We start from the raw sequence: 12,171 nt of genomic DNA, 5'->3' as shown, positions 1-12,171 counted from the left end.
AGAGGGGGCAGCAAGGAAATGCAAGGCATGGGGAAGCATGTGAGGAGTGAGCGCTGCCAGCCGGCCGGGATGGCAGGGGCAGGGCCACTGCAAGTAGCATGGTGGGGATGTGGAGGGGGGTGTTAGTGTGCGGGAGGTGTGTGTGTGTGTGTGTGTGCAGCGGAGTGCAGGGTAAGTGCAGGTGTGTGTGTGTGCATACGGGGTTTTGTGCCAGGTGCTGTGCCGGGGGGAGCCGTCCTATCGCCAAGAAGGTGTGGGAGTGAAAGGAGTAACATAGATGTGTCTTTACAAAGAGACCGTGTGAATCCGTCCTTAGACAAGGCTCGGAATTTACAGGGAGGGAAGTAACAGAAGAAAGTATTAGTTCTAGAAACTGCTACTAATCAATCGAGACTGTTGATTAATCAAGGCTGCATTAAATTCCTGAACCTAGAGCAAGGCAGCAAAGACTTAATAGCATTAGGAATAGTTCCATTTTCTTCCTTATCCATACCAAGATGGGGGTGCATATTAGAGGGGGGCATAGAGTAGGCAGTTCCGGAAGTCTGTAATTCCCGAGTACCACAGAGGGTGCTGTTGCCAGGAACTTAGCATAAAAAGGGGACTGCATCCTGCAATCATTTGAGAGACTCCATGGCAAAAGCCCCATGGCCTCTCCCTGTAGTTGAAGAATGTTACAGGACTCCTCTGTCTCCTTTTTGGTGGATGAAGAAATTCAGAAAGCAACACTTCTGCCAGAACTCTCCAAGATGCCCCCTTTGCTCCCAGCGACTCCATCACTGCCCGGGAAGCTGTCTTTTCTACCAGAGGAGTTCGAGATACAGTTAAAAGCCGTGTGGCAGAGAAAAAAGACAATAATTGGTTTACAAGGGATGGCAAACAAGAGATACCAGAAGCTTTGACCCTACCAATATTAAAAGAACTCCGTGAAGAGAGTCCTTGCACTTCCTGAGGATTGGCAGAAGCCTTCCTCATGTTGCTGGGGGTCTTTTTAGACTGGCAAAATGAGCAGTTGAAGGTTGCTCGATCTGTGCTAAAGCAAACAGCCAAGTTACAAAGTAACTTGCCAGGGGAGGGAGGCCTTGGGCTGCATGTCTCTTCCAAAATGCCAGGTGGATTTTCCTGAGATGCCCCAAGTGGGAAGGCTTAATATCTTCTGGTAATGGTATGTCAGCTAGCAAGGTGGCCAGAAGCATTTCCAACTGCTTCAGCAACGACAGGATCAGTTATTAAGGCATCTTTGGAACAAATCATTCCAAGATACAGCATTGTAGAAGCAATAGACTCAGATAGGGGAACTCATTTTACAGGAAAGATCCTTCAAGGGGTTTTGGCTTCTTTAGGAACACAATGGAACCTCCATAGGCCCTGGCACCCCCAGAGCTCAGCTCGGGTAGAAAACAATGAATAGAGAAATAAACACCTTTTGAAGCTGCTAATAGAAACCAAGATGCCATGGGTAGGGCTTTGGACATTGGCTTTGGCGAGAATGAGGGCCCGACCCAGAAGAGAGATTCAGTTATCTCCCTTTCAGTTGTTGTTATGAATTACCCTGATAAGTCTCAACCTAGTGGGGGGGTAGATGTTGGGGTCCCTCCCCCTGCCATGGAACCCTGGGAGAGGGGCCCTGGGGGGAGACACGGGGTTTCCCTGCCCCTGGTCAGCTTCATTCCCCATTGGTTGGTTTGTGTTCCCTGGTGTGGCCAAGGACCCTGGGGTCCCGTGACTGCGGAGTTCCTGAGCTGAGCCCCGGCCATGCGGCTGGAGAAATAAACATCTCTGAAACATCTACCACGAATCTGTCCATATATACTTCGTTTCTACGAGACTCCTGGTTTGATATATGCGTTGCAGTAATCCCCGCTGCGACAAACTGGTGGAGGAATGCAAGATACCAATCCCTGACGAAAATTCGTGAGTAAAATAACCACCTCTCTCTTCTCGGTTTGGATATTCTCTCTGGACTATGGAAGAATCGTGGGAAATGGGGCTCTCTGAGCCACAGAAAGAAATGTACCTAGAAGTTAAAGGAATCCTTGAACAACAAAACAAAAAAAGTAATGGAACCGGGAGATCTAGAACTTTTTTTTAACTGGCTTTTCAAAAATTTCTCCTATATTTCTCGAGACTTACTTTTTGATATTGAACCTCCTGGATCTTGTCAGGGGTGTTTTTGGGACGAGATCTTGCGGGAGATGAAAGATGAAACAGAACATGTATTAGTGATTGAACCCTTGCGTGGATCCATGGTGGTCAGTGAAGCTATTCAGGAGCATTTATATGGTCCTATTAAAGCAAAGGATGGCCATAGTCCCACGGTCGAGGCCGCGCGGCCGCCATCCCTGTGGCACACGCCGGCGGAGGTGCCTGCGCTGGATGCGCCCGGCCCCCTCGGGAGCGCGCGCCGTATGGCAGATCCCATCCCTGTCTCGGGGTCCCCGGCCACGCGGCCGCGAGTGAGGGAGAGATGCCGCAGGCACCGCGGGTGCCGTGGGCCACGAGCAGCCAGGAACCGGAGATCGGCGTGGCAGGCCACTCTGAGCACACGGCTCGGAGAGCCCTGCGGAGGGAGAAGCGGCGGTTTCCACAGCAACACGAGAAGGCGCGCAGCGCAGCACTGAGCAGAAACAGGGCCGTACTCAAAGCAGCGTGGAGTTTGCGGAGCGGAACCACTCACAGGGCACGGAGCCAGCGGCGATGGCAACGCAGGGCCGCGCAGAGCCCAGACGCGCCGGAGCAGCGCCCCTCGGAGAGCGCGGAGCAGCCGCAATGCGGGGGCCCGGCCGAGACGTCGGAGTCGGCGAGGCGGCGGCCACGCGGGACCAGCAGCCACGACAAACACGCAAGCACGTGATAGGAGGAGTTGTAGCCACGAAAGTCACAGGAACTGTGAAATGGCACAATGTCAAAAACATCTATGGGTTTATAACACGAGATGATACAGGGGAAGATCTATTCATCCATAGAACTGCCATTAAAAGGAATAACCCTAAAAATTACCTGCAAAGTGTAGGAGATGGAGAAGTTGTACAGTTTGATATAGTGCAAGGAAAGAAGGGTTTACAAGCAGCAAATGTTACTGGGCCTGGGGGTATTCCAGTCAAAGGCAGCCGTTATGCACAAAATTATAAACAATATCCATCCCAGCAACTTCCCTGCCCACAGCCTACTTTCCCCTTTTATCCTATACCCAATATGAACCCCTTCCTAAGTTTACCCTATCCCCAGTTTATTCCTAATCCGTTTTTCACCCCATGGCTTCCCTATACAATTCCCTTTCCCTACAATTCCTCTCCGATGCCGAGGGGGGGATGAAAAGGGGGAGGGAAGAAATTAAACCCTCTCCTGCCTCAGTTTCCCCACAAAGCATGCCTGGAGAGTTCTGTCTCCCTTCTGTCAGCCCTAAGATGTTCCACAGAATCTCTTTGGACATTTAAGGACTCAGGAGGGTGGCTTGTTTTGTCTTGAAACTGTTCTTGTTATGTTTATCCAGTTGTTTTCATTCTCCTTTTATTAAAATAAAACGGGTAACTGTTTGGATAAAATATTTAAAGGACTTGGATTTTCCCTGACTGATGGTTGGCCTCACTTTTGCAAAGTTTAACTGGGATCACAGCAATACTTGTGCTTATGACACTTGCTTTGAGCTGTGTAAAGAACATGGTTGTGAAAGCAGCTGAGGAACTCGTGGGATGTGAGTAAAGGAGCAGAGTGAGGCTTAGGAAGGCTTGAAGGGAAGAGAAGTTTCCCAACCCTCCAAGGGGGGGAAATTTGCCAGATGAAAAACCGTTTGCACCTGGTGGGTTCATACAATGCTTGTTCTCCAAAAGCCACTGGCCATGGAACTGCCCAAGGCTGATTCTGTAGGCAGCAACCAGCCCAGGTGTGCCAACTTTCACCAGTTCACCGGGCAGTCAGGGCTGGCTTTGGGGTCAGCGACCACCAGGGACCCCCAAAGAGACCCCCAGGGCAGAAGAACAGATGTGCAAAGGGGTGGGGAAATATGCAATGATTTTGGGGCAATGATGATCATGTGTGTGTTTCTTGTGGGACAATCTGGGAATGTGTCTGTGAAACACAGTCTGCAAACAGGAACATTCCTGAACTCGGCACACACGACTTTGGGAGGGTCTCTCCCCTCGTGCATCCAGCCCAATAAAGAATGCTGCTGTTTCGTGCTGCGCTGGTGCTAAGGAGGTTTTGTTTCACTGAAGTTTTGGAAACACCTCTGTGTCACAGACCACAAAGCAGCTGTGATGTCAGGAAGGGGCTGTGTGACATCACAGAGTGGTGCTGTGACATGAAAGAGTGGGCTGTGACATCACAGCTTGGGCTCTGAAATCACAAGGCAGAGGTCAGATATCATCTAGCAGACTATGACATCACAGAGCAATTGTGACATCATAGAGGAGGCTGTGACATCACAGTGCAGAGTTGTGACATCACAGATAGGGCTGTTACATCATAGGGCACTTCTGTGACATCACAGAGTGGCCATGTGACATGACAGAACAGGCTGTGACATCACAGAGCAATCGTGACATCACAGGGTGGCTGTATGATATCATAGAGTCAGCTGTGACATCACAGAGAGGACTGTGACATCACAGTTTGGTGGTGTGACATCACAGAGTGGCTATGACATCACAGGGTGGCTGTGTGACATCACAGACTGAGCTGTGACATCACAGATATGGCTGTGATATCACAGGGCAGAGGTCTGACATCATAGAGCAGACTGTGACATCACTGAGTGGTTGTGACATCCCAGGGGGTTGGATGCCATGGCAACCCTCATCAGTTCCAGTTCCCTTGGAAACCCCCCCTGGACCCATTGCTGCAGTCAGGGTCCATGGCCACTTGCCCGCAGACCTGTGGCTGCCCTCGACTGCCATGGCAGCCCTCAGGACAGAGCGGTGCTGGGGCTGGTGCCAGCTACAATTGCAGTGACACTCGCTGATGCCCTCAGGTGCCACGGCAGCGGCCACAGGGACCCATTCCTCACTTTGGTGCCACGGACACCAACGCTTGGCCCTGCTGCCATGGGCATTGGCACAGTCACCTGCACTCAGGGCCCGTGACCGGGCACTGCTGCCATGGACATGGGCACGGAGCCCTGTGCCACAGTCGGCTGCCATGGCAACCAGCCCAAGGTCCCGTGGCCAGGGCCAGGGGCATGGAAAGGAACCCGTGGAGCCGTGGTGATGGTGGATGGCCATGGGGTGCTGCTGTGGGCTGGGGCAGAGGGAATTTCCTTGCCAGGCCTTTCTCTGGGGCTGTGTTTGGCTCTGTGCTGAGCACAGCATTGCTCACACAGAGATGGTTTTGTTCTTGCTGAGCTTGCACAGAGCCAAGGCCTTTCCTGCCCCTCGTCCGGCCATGCTGGGGAGGGGCTGGGGGTGCGGGGGAGCTTGGCAGGGGTCACAGCCAGGACAGCTGACCCCAACTGACCTCAGGCATATCCCAGACCACAGGACATCATGCTCAGTGTATAAAGTGGGGGGAACAAGGAGGAAGGGGGGATATTTGGAGTGAGGGTTTTTGTCTTCCCAGGTAACACTTAGGCAGGATGGGGCCCTGTTCTGCCAGTGGGCAGGGTCAGCACCAAAGACACAAACACCAACTGAAGGAATTGTGTAATTTACAAAATGCAAATTTGCAATGAATTACAAAAGCAAAAGTTCAGCAAAGCACATAATCATTGGCAAAGAATCACAGAAGGAGCAGCTCAGCAATGCCCCCAATCATCACTGCCAAAGATTGCCTGCAGTGATTAACCAAGATCCAGCCCCAGTTCCCCTCAGACTTTACCATCACCCAGAGCCACCCATCAGCTGGGGGAAGCTGTCCCAGCCAAGGACTGGAGAGCCACTCGCGGACACTGGGAATTCCTGCAGCTGCCTCCAGCCACAGCTGAGGCTCCAACCCCGCTGGGAGAGGGCCCAGCTTTGACAGTGCTGGAGAAACAAACTGACAGCACTTCTAGTGCGGGAACATCTGCTTTCATCCTCCTCTTGGGTTCCTCCTAAGCCTGGCCAGGGCTCAAGGAGGAGCCAAGGGAGCTGACTTTGACCATACAGCCCCAAACAAGGCCAGATGTCGGATTTCATGGCCTTGTCCGGCTTCTAAACACAGAAAGGTCAATACACGTTTCACTAATGAGGGGATACATCTATCACAACGCTAATGATCATGCAAATTTCGGTAATGAGCAGATACAAAGATAACCTTTGGTTGGAAGGTTCATCCAGAAGTCACCTTTGGCTCAGGGCCTCTTGTTCAGGCCTTGGCACTTCAGGGATGCGTTTTAGTGCTGGGCTTGACTGTGCTGGGTTAATGGTTGGACTCGATGAGCTCAGAGGCCTTTTCCAACAGAAAGGATTCTGTAATTCCAGGATTCTGTCTGCTGCATTCAGCCAGGTCCATGGTAGCAGCATTACTTTGCCCAAAATTCTCCTCTTGCTCAGCTCTTGTGGCCTAAGGCTTCAGCTCCTTCAGCTCCTGGTGCTGAGCTGCTCAAGCTGAACGAGATGACTCGGAGAGAAGAATACAGTTCATCCAATTCCTTCTGGGACACGGAGAGGGGAGGCTGTGAAAACAGGAGCATTGTTTGCTGTGGCCTCCTCTGTGCCCTTCACGCCTTTCAGTGCTTTGAAACAGCCAAGAGCTTTCTCCAGGAGTGCAATGAAGCAGCTATTCCTGCTCCCAGCTCTCGCCCTTCCCAGTCTCTGCCCTTGACTGCTTTTGTCCCTCTTGCTGTGCCCTCTGTGCCCCCGGGGCTTGGTGGCTGCTGCCCAGGGCTGTGGCGCTGGCACAGATCCAGTGCTCGAGACCCTTTTTCTCTGCCCTTAGAGCTGCCTGCTCACAGCAGCCTTTTCCACCTGGAAGCTCCACATGGACAGGGAGTGCCCACCTCTGCTCCTTGCACACCCTCCAGGAGCCCAGGGCTGCCATCTCCAGTCCCTGCTGGCACTGAGGGCTCCCAGGTGCCCCAGGCTGCTGTGACACCGCTGCCAACGGGAGGGAACAGTGGCAGGGGCTGTGCTGAAAGTCAGCTCCATTTGCTGCTGCTGCTGCTGCTGTGGGGGTCATTTGTCCAGCCCTGCCCCAGAGTCAGGGATCAGATCCAGGCCCTGCTGCTGCTCCCTCGGGATCAGCCACAGTTTGGGTGTTGCTGTCAGTGCCAGCAGGAGCGGGCACTGGAGCAGCAGGTGCTGACAGTGCCCCAAGCCCCGGGGCCCGAAGGGTGCCTGGGCTGCGGGGCTGGCAGGGAGCTGCCCCTTGTTCTCCCTGTGCCTCACGCAAAGCTGGGCCGCTCACAAGTGGGGCAGCACAGCAAACAGGGAGCCTGCGAGTCTCTGCCAGCCTTGTCTGCTCAGAGATTGGGCCTTGGAGCTGCAGGGGGACAAAGGCAGCTGCTTCTGCTCCCTCTGCATGTCTCCGTGTTCAGCAGTGCTGCTCCATCATTTAGGACGTGTTTTCTGTTAAAATTAATAGAAAAACAAAAAAGAAAAAACCTAGAAAAAATTATGAAACATAAACCCAAAACCCAAATGTGGAGTGAAAAATCTTTTGTAACTCTGGATTAAGAGGTAACTGATCTTTTCAAAAAGACAACTCAGGTATTTGTAAATATGCTGATGGCATTGATCCATCTTACTGACCTCAGCAGCCCTTTTTTAAAGATTTTGGGCTTTGTTTCCAACACTGTTATTTTAAATTGTGGTTGAAGCAATAGGAAATTGATTGTGCCCTGCCAGCTCCGAGCAGGACTGGCAATCTAAACTCTGTCCCACCCCAACTCATGGAGAAGATGCCCTTCCTTCTCACCCTGCAATGAGCTGCACATTCCCTTGGAAATTGTCAGGGGGTTCTTAAAGACGCAAAGTCCCACTCAGGGCTTTTTGCTCTGGTTTGGCAGTGGAGAAGGGCAATTCTTCATCCATCAGCTCCAGACTGCACTGCCTCAGGAACACGGCCCACTCGCCAGGTTGGGCCTGCTCGTGGCACTTCCAGAGGAGGAAGAAAGTGCAATGGCACAATTCCAGCCCAAAAGGAAGGAAGAGTGGGACAGAGAACACCCTGTGCAGATCCAGGCATTCAGCTGGGACTGTGGAGAGTTTGGGTTCTTGCCAGTGGGATGTGTGTCCCTGACTGCAATCTCTTGGCCTGCACGAGAGTCTCACTCACCTGCAAAAGCAGAAAGCTCCGTCGCTGTGCTCGCAAGGGGCTCGTCTGATGCAAAGCTGTCAGAGCCCTGTGAGGGGAGAGCGGGCCCAGCCGTGCCCGGGGCTGAGCCCCAGAAGAGCCCTGGCAGAGCCCGGAGCAGCCTCAGCATCCGCAGAGCCCGGCTGTGAGGAGAGAAACCAGAACCCGCCCGTCAGCTGAAGCCTCCTGTCCCCTTGTCCCAGCCGCCCGCAGTGCCCAGGCCGTGCTGGCCGTGCTCAGAGCTGGGCCCAAAGCTGCCCAGCATTGCTGCCTTTGGGAGCAGAGCAGGAGGGCAGGACATGTGCCCAGCCTGCAGCCAGCCATGGCACATCCACCTCCTCAGCAGCTGCCCAGAGCCCAAAAGCAGCTTGGCAGCCACTGAAGAATTCCCTGCAGCCGCCCCAGCAAAGGGGGAACCTTTGGTGCCCGGCCAGGCCGTGCCATGCCCAGCTCTGGCAGCATCCCCCTGGCTCTGGACTCACCTGCACACTGGCCGTGGAGCGTGTCTCTGAAGAAGGTAGTCAGGCTGAGGAAGAGCTTGTCATCCTTGAGGTCACCCGCCTATCCCACTTTTCTCTTTTTGCTTTTCTTTCTTTCTGCCTTTCTTCCTGTCTTTCTCTCTTTCTCTCCCTTTCTCGCTTTCTCTCCCCATTTCTTTCTTTCATATTTCTATCTTATTGATTTCTTTCTTTTTAGTCTTACTTTTATTCTGCTTTCCTTTTTCCTTTCCGTTTTTTCTGTTCTCTTTCCATTACTTGCTGCTTGCTTGCTTTTTCTTTCCTTCTTTCTTTCTTGCTTTCATTCGCTCTTTCTTTTTCTCTTTCTTTCTTCTGCTCTTAAATTTTTTTATCTTTTTGCTTTGTTTGTTTTTGTTTTCTTTTTCTGTTACTTGTTGCTTTCTTTCTTTCTTTTTTATTTTTCAATTCTAGATTTCTGCTTCAAATCTTTGGTTTTTTTATTTCTTGTTGTATTCTGACTTCTTTTCTTCTTTCCTCCTTTATTTCATTCTTTTTTATATTTTCGATTTTCGCATTTGTTACACATTATTTAGGATCCCTTCCTTCCTTCCTTCCTGGAATCCTTCCTTCATTCCTGGAATCCTTCCTTCCTTCCTTCCTGGAATTCTTCCTTCCTGGAATCCTTCATTCCTTCGTTCCTCCCTGGAATCCTTCCTTCCTTCCTGAAATCCTTCCGGGAATCCTTCCTGGAATCCTTCCTTCCTGGAATCCTTCCTTCCTTCCTGGAATCCTTCTTTCCTGGAATCCTTCCTTCCTTCCTTCCTGGAATCGTTTGTTCCTTCCTTCTTTCCTGGCATCCTTCCTTCCTTCGTGGAATCCTTCCTGGAATCCATCCTTCCTTCCTTCCTTCCTTCCTTCCTTCCTGGAATCCTCCCTTCCTTCCTGGAATCCTTCCTTCCTTGAATCCTTCCGTCCTGGAATCCCTGGAATCCTTCCTTTATTTCTTCCTTCCTGGCATCCTTCCTTCCTCCCTGGAATCCTTCCTGTAATCCTTCCGGGTATCCTTCCTTCCTTCCTCCCGGGAATCCTACCCGGAATCCTTCCTTCCTTCCTTGAATCCTTCCTGGAATCCTTCCTGGAATCCTTCCTCCCTTCCTTCCTTCCTTCCTTCCTTCCTTCCTGGAATCCGTCCTTCCTGGAATCCTTCCGTCCTGGAATCCCTGGAATCCTTCCTTTATTCCTTCCTTCCTGGCATCCTTCCTTCCTGGCATCCTTCCTTCCTGGAATCCTTCCTGGAATCCTTCCTGGAATCCTTCCTTCCGGGACTCCTTCCTTCCTTCCTGGAATCATGGAATCCTGGATTTCTTCCTGGAGTTTTTCCTTCCTTCCTTCCTGGAATCCTTCCTTCCTGGAAACCTTCCTTCCTGGAATCCTTCCTGGAATCCTTCCTGGAATCCTTCCTTCATAAGCTGCTTCTCACCCCATTGAAGGGGTGCAAAGCAGCAGGATCCCTTCCATATTGGGGTTACCTCACCCTCCCAAAATGTGGGGACATCACCTCAGCCCCCCAAATTGCGGGGAGTTTATGGCACCTTCCCCAAATTCACTGCAATGTCCCAGAAGCCACTTAGAGGCCCCAAAATTGTCAAAAAGCAGAGGGAGCCTCCCCAAAAGCAGCTCCTGGTTTCCCTCCCTGGAGTGCCCCACTCCACGTGCCCAAAACAACCCCATCCCTCCCAAACTTCATCCCAACCCCACGCCATTGCATCGCATCCCATCGCATCCCATCGCATCCCATCGCATCCCACACCCACCCCATCCCACACCCACCCCATCCCACCCCATCCCACCCCACCCCATCCCACCCCACCCCCATCCCATCCCATCCCATCCCATCCCATCCCACCCCTCCTGGACACCAATTCCCCTTCTGTGGTTCCAGACTCCCCACACCCGGGCCTTGGGGCTGACGGATCGAGCCATTTGGGGCTGCCATCGACACATTGGGGCTGGCATTGAGTTTATTGGAGGCACCCGCTCAATCCCTCCATCCCAAATGGGAGCTTGGAACCTCTCCTCTGCCCTTGCTGTGCCCATGAGCTCACCCCAAGTCCGAAAATGAGAGCCAGGGCCCCACAGCCCACTCAGAACCTCTCAACATTGCCAGAAACAGCAGCATCCTTCCCAAAATGGGCTCCCCGGCTCCCTGCCAATAGGTCCCCCTTCCAAGTACCAGAGCCCCCCTCTCAAAATCCCTCCCTAAGCATTGGGGCACCCCAAAACTGCCTCAGGAACAGGACATACCCTGAAATCCCTTCAGGAATGTGGGATACCCCAGAACCCACTCAGGAACGGGGTCCCCCCAGCATCATCATGCCCAGCCTTCAGCTCTCTCAGCCAGAGCCCATCCTGCCCTCAGCAGCTCCAGCCCAGCCCTCCTGGGCAGGAAGCCCCAATGGCCGAGCCGGCCTGGGACACTTCCAGGGATCCGGGGGCAGCTGCAGCTTCTCGGGCCAGCCTGTGCCAGGCCCTGAGCGCCCTGCCAGGGAACCATTGCTGCCCCACATCCCATCTCAGCCTGCCCTCGGGCAGCGGGAAGCCGTTCCCTGGGGCCCGGCCCCGCAGGCCCTTGGCAAGAGTCTCTCTCACCCAGCAATTGCTGCTCCTCCCTGCTGCGGGGCCCAAGCTGCAAGTTGATTTTCTGCCGCTGGCCCCGGCCCAGCCCTGAGCCAGGGCCAGGACCTTGCCCTGGAGCTCTGCGGGCGCTGCGTTATTGTGGCCGCAGCACAGTGGATGGAGCTCGGAGCTGCCCTTTGTGTCCCTGCCGGCAGCTGGCAGAGCTGGCGGGGCCGGGCCAGGGCTGGGCCAGCCTCGGCCTTCCCGGCTCTGGGACACAGCGGCGGCAGCCCCAGCCTTCCATCCCTGGAGACGCTCCCACAGAAGCGTCCAGAGCCGCGGCCAGGCAACGGAACTGACCGGCCGCTGACCCCCCAGCCTGGCCTGATGGCCATTCCTCTGCCCACACCTCGGCCAAGCTCCCCTTGGCCACCTCCTGAGCCACAGTGCCACAGACAAGTGTCACATACAGGTACAGAGCTCTGCCCAGGGCTGACAGGGAACGTTCATTAAACAGAAAAACCACCAAGAAAAAGAGAACTGCCCCCAGCAGAGCTGTTCCCTCCTGCAGTAGTTACACCTGCACACCCACAGCGCCTGAGACTGCAAGCAATGAGCATTCCCTGGGCACATGTGCAGCCCAAGCAGCTCGAGGACAGCCTTGCAGCAGGACTGCTCTCAGCTGAACCAAAAAGGCCCCTCCGGCAGCTCTATGATTCGCCCCAAACCGGGCCAAGAGACACTTCCCAGACAAAGTCCAAGAAGCGGGTGTTTGTGCAGTCTATTGTGACCTGCACTAATTTCCTCAGGAATGCGTACCAGTTCCCAGCGGGCACACCTGCAGGCAACACTTGGCGGACATCCCACCTCAGCCAGGCCAGGTCTCCTG

General features: G+C 53.5%; 1 long non-coding RNA gene across 1 annotated transcript; it reads right to left on the bottom strand.

The window, feature by feature from the left end:
• Nucleotides 1–5,711: 5,711 nt before the first annotated feature.
• LOC116437418 lies at nt 5,712–8,709 on the bottom strand. Its single transcript, XR_004237287.1, has 3 exons — nt 8,691–8,709; nt 8,191–8,351; nt 5,712–6,589 (listed from the first exon to the last, which is right to left on the bottom strand). It is a non-coding gene; the product is annotated as an uncharacterized LOC116437418 (long non-coding RNA).
• Between the last annotated feature and the right edge of the window lie 3,462 nt (nt 8,710–12,171).

Source organism: Corvus moneduloides, chromosome W (genome assembly GCF_009650955.1).
Source record: "Corvus moneduloides isolate bCorMon1 chromosome W, bCorMon1.pri, whole genome shotgun sequence".
NCBI lineage: Eukaryota > Metazoa > Chordata > Aves > Passeriformes > Corvidae > Corvus > Corvus moneduloides.
This window is presented reverse-complemented; position numbering and strand designations above follow the sequence as displayed.